Raw genomic sequence first — 7,292 nt, forward strand, 5'->3', positions numbered from 1 at the left:
CCTCCAATATCTGCCCACGGAATCACGTCTCCCCACTTCGTACCTCAAAACCAACCGCCTGCGATATTCTGTTTGTAGAGATCCAGATCTTCTTACATGTCAGGCTGGTTTTGTGGGTGCTCAGAGTGGTCTGGTAGATATCCAGCTCAATTCCGGGGACCAGTTGAAATAAGGTCCCCTACTCCTCCACCATCTTTCCCCTCCTTCCGTCCTGGAAGCTTTTTATCTCTCCTTCTATTTTCAATGACAGCCTGGCTGGATACAGTATTCTTGGCTGCATATTTTTCTCATTTAGTGCTCTGAATATATCATGCCAGTCCTTTCTGGTCTGCCAGGTCTCTGTGGGTAGGTCTGTTGCCAATCTAATGTTTCTACCATTCTAGGTTACAGATCTCTGGTCCTGAGCTGCTTTCAGGATTTTCTCTTTGTGTCTGAGACTCGTAAGTTTTACTATTAGATGTCGGGGTGTTGACCTATTTTTATTGATTTTGAGAGGGGTTCTCTGTGCCTCCTGGATTTTGATACCTGTATCCTTCCCCAAATTAGGGAAGTTCTCTGCTATAATTTGCTCCAATATACCTTCTGCCCCTCTCTCTCTTTCTTCTTCTTCTGGGATCCCAATTATTCTAGTGTTGTTTCATCTTATGGTATCACTTATCTCTTGATTCTGCCCTCGTGATCCAATAGTTGGTTATCTCTCTTTTTCTCAGCTTCTTTATTTTCCATCATTTTGTCTTCTATATCACTGATTCTCTCTTCTGCCTCATTTATCCTAGCAGTTAGAGCCTCCATTTTTGATTGCACCTCATTAATAGCCTTTTTGATTTTGACTTGGTTAGATTTTAGTTCTTTTATTTCTCCAGAAAGGGTTTCTCTAGTATCTTCCATGCTTTTTTCAAGCCCACCTAGTATCTTTAAAATCATCATTCTGAACTCTAGTTCCGACATCTTACTAATGTCCATATTGAGTAGGTCCCTGGCAGTCGGTACTACCTCTTGTTCTTTTTTTTGAGGTGTTTGTTTTCTGTCTTGTCATTTTGTCCAGAGGAGAATAGATGAATGAGAGAACAAAATGCTAACAGGGTAACAACGTCCCCAGAAAATATACACTGAACAAATCAGGAAAGACCTGAAACCAGGGGAAAAGAAAGGAAAGAAAGAAAAAAGAAAAAGATAAAAACAAACAAACAAACAAAAACAGAATATGATCAAATATGATCAGGCTGGTGCATAGATCAGTGCCACACACTAGATTTTGGGCATATTTTGGTCTGTTAGAAGAAAGTGCCTCCCAAAATTTTAAAGAAAGAAAAACTTATGTATGTACAAAAATAAGGGTTAATATGATGAAGGGATGGAATATGACTATAAAGATGAAAATTATAAAATATTTTATAAAAGGAATTGATAAGATAAGAAGTTGGTTGAAAAAAGAAAGAAGAGGATTTAAAAAAAAAGGGAGAGAATGTGATCAGGCAGGAGACTAGAACAAAGCCATACACTAGAGATTTAGGGTATATTTTGATCTGTTAGAAGAAACTGTATCCCAAAATTTTAAAGAGAGAACAACTTATATATATATACCAAAAATAAGGTTAACTGCTATGAAGGGATAGGATATGACTCTTCCAGAAAGTGGTCGCTCTTCTGTTGAGAGAGTGGTTGCTATTCTTTTCTTCGATCTCCCGTTGAGTTCGTAGGTGTTTAGAATGGTTTGATCCCTATCCAGCTGAATTCCTGGGACCAGAGGAAATCCAGGTGTCCTACTCCTCCGCCATCTTGCTCCTCCCCCCATAATTATTCTTAACAGGACTTGAAAACACTAGCTGCAGAAAAATACATATAATGCCGTATACTTCAAGTTTAAATACGTACATCTTATTTCATTTTATGTTCGGATATATTACTATGTAATAAAATGTAAAGAACAATAAAGATAAAATAAAATTCATAATTGTGATCACCTCTGAGAAGAGGGACTGTAATTGTGCAGGAGTAAATGGGATGCTTTTACTGTATTGATGATATTGTGCTTTATTTCTTAAGTTGAGCAATGTGGGTAGGTGTGTTTTCAAGAAGAATGAAATGGTAGCAGGGCCAAACCTCAGATTCAGTAACAGTCCACTTCTGTGCTGTCTCAATTTTAACCAACTCTGGACTATGAAATCCTATGTCCATTTTTATTTTTCCCTTTTTTATTTCTTAGATTTTATTTAATTTCAAGTTAAAGGGGTAGAATTTAGTGATTGATTACTTGCATATAATACCCAGTGCTCATTACATCAAGTGCCCTCCTTAATGCCCATCACCCAGTTACCCCATCCCCCCACCCACCTCCCCTCCAACACCTCTGTTTGTTCCTAGATTAAGAGTCTCTTATGATTTGACTTCCTCAATGTTTTCATCTTATTTAATTTTCCTTCCCTTCCTCTATGTGCATATGACTGAAATATATGGTATTTGTCTTTCTCTGATTTATTTCACTTAGCATAATACCCTCTAGTTCCATCCACATTGTTGCAAATGGCAAGATTTCATTCTTTTTTATGGCTGAGTAATATTCCAGTGTATTTATACACACCACATCTTCTTTATCCATTCATCTGCTGATGGACATCTGGGCTCTTTCCATATTTTGGCTACTATGTACATTGCTGCTATAAACATGGGAGTGCATATGCCCAGTCAAGTCACTATTTTTGTATCCTTTGGACGAATACCCAGTGGTGCAACTTCTTGGTGGTAGGGTAGTTCTATTTTTAACTTTTTGACGGACCTCCATACTGTTTTCTAGAGTGGCTGTACCAGTTTGGTTTCCCAGTAACAGTGTAAGGGGTTCCCCTTTCTTCATATCCTCACCAAAGATCTGTTGTTTCCTGACTTGTTAATTTTAGCCATTCTGACTGGTGTGAGGTGGCATCTCATTGTGGTTTTGATTCATATTTCCCTGATGCTGGGTGATGTTGAGAATCTTTTCATGTTTCTGTTAGCCATCAGAATGTCTTCTTTGGAGAAGTGTGTTCATGTCTTCTGCCCATTTCTTGAGCGGATTTTTTGGGTTTTGGGTGTTGAGTTTGATAAGTTCTTTATAGATTTTGGATATTAGCCCTTTATCTGGCAAGACATTTGCAATATCTTCTCCCATTTGGTAGGTTGCCTTTTAAGTTTTGTTATTTCCTTTGTTGTGCTGAGGCATTTTGTCTTGATGAAGTCCCAATAGTTTAGTAAGAAGTTGCTGCGGCTGAGGTCAAAGAGATTGTTGCCTGTGTTCTCTAGGATTTTTATGGATTCATGTCTCAGATTTATGTCTTTCACCCAGTTTGAATTTATTTTTTGTATATGGTGTAAGAAAGTCGTCCAGTTTCATTCTTCTGCATGTGGCTGCCCAATTTTCCCAATACCGTTTGTTGAAGAGACTGTCTTTTTTTCTATTGGTTATTCTTTCCTGCCTTACAAAGATTAGTTAACCAGAGAGTTGTTGGTTCATTTCTGGGTTTCTATTCTGTTCCATTGATCTATGTGTCTGTTTTTGTGCCAGTACCACACTGTCTTGATCTCCATAGCTCTGTAATGTGGTTTGAAGTCCAGAATTGTGATTTTCTTTTCTTTTCTTTTTCAAGATTGCTTTGGCTGTTTGGGGTCTTTAGTGATTACATACAAATTTTAGGATTGTTTGTTCTTGCTCTGTGTAAAATTCTGGTGGTATTTTGACAGGGATTGCATTAAATGTGTGGATGGCTTATGGTATTATAGACCTTTTAACAGTATGTGTTCTTCCAATCCATGAGCATGGAATGTTTATCTGTTTCTTTGTGTCATCTTCAATTTCTTTCATAAGTGTACAGTTTTTCAGAGTACAGATCATTTACTCTTTGGTTAGGTTTATTCCTAACTCCCTTATGGTTTTCTTATGTACAGAAAATGGGATCAATTCCTTGACTTTTATTTCTGCTGCTTCATTTTGGTACATAGAAATGCAATAGATTTCTTTAGTTTGATGTTGTATCCTACAGTGTTACTCTATTTATCAGTTCTACCAAATTTTTGGTGGAATCTTTTGCTCAACATCACTTGGCATCAGGGAAATGCAAATCAAAACCACAATCAGATACCACCTCATGCCAGTAGAAAGTCTAAAATTAACAAGTCAAGAAACAACAGATATTGGTGAAACAACAAATATTACCTACACTGTAGGTGGGAATGGAAGCTGGTACAGCTACCCTGGAAAACAGTATGGAGGTTCCTCAAGACGTTAAAAATAGAGCTACCCTATGACCCAGCAATTTCATTACTAGGTATTTATCCCAAAGATACAAATGTAGTCTTCCAAAGGGGTACCTGCACCCCAATGTTTATAGTAGCAATGTATATAATAGTCAAACTGTGGAAAGAGCCAAGATATCCATCAACAGATGAATGGATAAAGAAGATGTGGTGTATATATACAATGGAATATTACTCAGCCATCAGGAAGGATGAAATCTTACCATTTACATGGATATGAATGGAACTGGAGGGTATTATGCTGAGCGAAATGTCAATCAGAGACAGACAATCATCATATGGTTTCACTTATGTGGAATATAAGAAACAGCAGAGAGGATCATAGCGTAAGGGAGGGAAAACTGAATGGGAAATCATCAGAGAGGAAGAAAAATCATGAAAGACTTCTTTTTTAAAGATTTTTTTTTTATTGTGTGTGAGAGAGACAGAGATATGACAGAAATAGCAAGAGGGGGCATGAGTGGGGAGGAGAGGGAGAAGGTGGCTCCCCACTGAGCAGGGAGCCTAGCATGGGGCTTGATATCATGACCTGAGCTGAAGGCAGATGCTTAAACGACTGCGCCACCCAGGCACCAACCCTACCCCCCCTTGAGAGACTCTTAACCATAGGAAACAAACTGAGGGTTGCTGGAGGGGAGGGGGGGATGGGGTGACTGGGTGATGGACATTAAGGAGGGCATGTGGTGTGATGAGCACTGGGGGTTATATGCAGCTGATGATTCATTGACCTCTACCTCTGAAACTAACAATGTACTACTATATGTTGGCTAATTGAACTTAAATAATAAAAAAAAATGACAATGAAAGGAAACCCAAAATAAAAAAAATATATATGACATATATATAACATATATATAAAAATAAAAATTAAAAAAAGAATTGATAAAATGAGATATAAGGAAATAGGTGAAAGAAATAAAACTGAGAGACTACAGAATAATAATTTAAAAAGACCCCATGAATGCTATATACTGTTTTCCCCAAAGCTGAAGTTTTGCAGTTCTCTATGATTGGTGAACTTGGTGCTAGTTGGTTGTTCCTGCTGGTCTTCTGGGGTAGCAGTCTATTGCACTGATTCTCAGGTGTCTTTACCAGGCTAAATTGTTTGTCCCTTGCCAGGTGACAGGGCTCAGTGTGAGTGGCTCCAGATTGTACCATGTGGTACTGTTTTACTCCATGAATGCTTTCAGTACTGATGGGGGTGATGAAAATGGCAGTGCCCTGCTCTCTAACCCTGGAGCTGAAAGTTCATGCTTCCCACTCTTCAATGAGACCTCACAGAAAAGCAGTCAATAGCTCTTGTCTCCCTGGTTTCCTTCTGAACTCTGTGTTCATCTAGCCTGTGATCTAGCATTTTTATCTCAGGGACAAAACCCAGTTATTTTATTTTATTTTTTTATTATGTTAGTCACCCTACAGTACATCATTAGTTTTTGACATAGTGTTCCATGATTCATTGTGTATAACACCCAGTGCTCCATGCAGTACATGCCCTCCTTAAACCCATCACTGGGCTAACACATCCCCCCAACCCCCCTCCCCTCTAAAACCCTGTTTGTTTCTCAGAGTCCATAGTCTCTCATGGTTCATCTCCCCCTCTGATTTCCCCCCCTTCATTTTTCCCTTCTCCTAATGTCCTCCATGCTATTCCTTATGTTCAAATAAGTGAAACCATATGATAATTGACTTTCTCTACTTGACTTATTTCACTTAACGTAATCTCCTCCAGTTCCATCCATGTTGATGTAAAAGTTGGGTATTCATCCTTTCTGATGGCTGAGTAATATTCCATTGTATATATGGACCACATCTTCTTTATCCATTTGTCTACAACCCAGTTTTGAGTCTCTAAACCTTATGGACTTCTGTGGCATGAACCCATGCCATTCCTCCTAGGGGAAAGAGGTGGAGGGGTCTCACTGTGCTTCTGCCTTTTGCTGGGCCCCTGCCCAGAGAGTGGTCATGTAACTATGTAGTGGTTTGCAGTTTATGGCAACACGGAGCAGAAAGCCAGTGCCTAGATTCGATGTGTTCAACTGGCTTCCCTGCCACACTCAGGCAGTCCCATTCTTTTTGTGACCCTGAGAATCCTGAGACCACAATGTCCCACTGGGATTCCACTCCACTTTGCCACCTGAGCAGCTTTAAGCAGGGATGTTCCCCACTGTAGCAGACTTCTAAAAGTTCTGATTTTACACTCTGCCAATTATGATACTTTGCTGTAGCCTCCTTAAGCAGGCTCTTCCCCATGAGATATCCTCTGCTATATTCCCTTGGATTCACATCTCTGCACCTACTACCTTGCAAAAAGTGGTCGCTTTTCTATTTGTAGAATTCCAGCCATTCTTTTCTCAGATCTCCAACTGATTTCACAAGTGTTAAGAATGATTTGATAATTCTAGCTGAATACCAGGCACCAGGCAAAATTTGGGTCCCCTACTCCTCTGCCATCTTAACTATGATGTATTTTTTATATTGATTTTTAATCCTGCAACTCTACACAATTTGTTCAGATGTTCTAACAGTTTTTTGGTGGATTCTTTAAGATTTTTTATATATGATATGTCATCTGCATATACAGATGATTTTATTTCTTCCTTTCTGATTTGGATGCCTTTATTGTTTTTCTTGCCTAATTGTTCTGGCTAAAAGTTCAAGTATTGTGTTGAATAGAAGTGGTACGGATGGACATAGATCATTGAGTGTGGTATTAGGTTTGGGTTCATCTTGTAGGCCTTTATCATGTTGTGGTATCAGCCAACTCAGAGACCGAACGCAGGGCTCATAGGGACCCAACAGTCATGCAAAAGCGGGGAGGGGAGTGTGCCTCCTTTGAAGGTGCACTGAAGTTGGTGCAGGGACCTGGGATACTGGTCCTCATTATGATGGGGGTGATCAGGGCTTATACCTGAAGGGCAAGCACCCCCCAGCAGTTCCTGTGGCACCTGTGGCATCTGTGACATTACCCTCCGATAGGCACCACGGCATCTGTGACATTACCCTCC

This window comes from Neomonachus schauinslandi, chromosome 8 (genome assembly GCF_002201575.2).
Source record: "Neomonachus schauinslandi chromosome 8, ASM220157v2, whole genome shotgun sequence".
In the NCBI taxonomy this organism is placed as follows: Eukaryota; Metazoa; Chordata; class Mammalia; order Carnivora; family Phocidae; genus Neomonachus; species Neomonachus schauinslandi.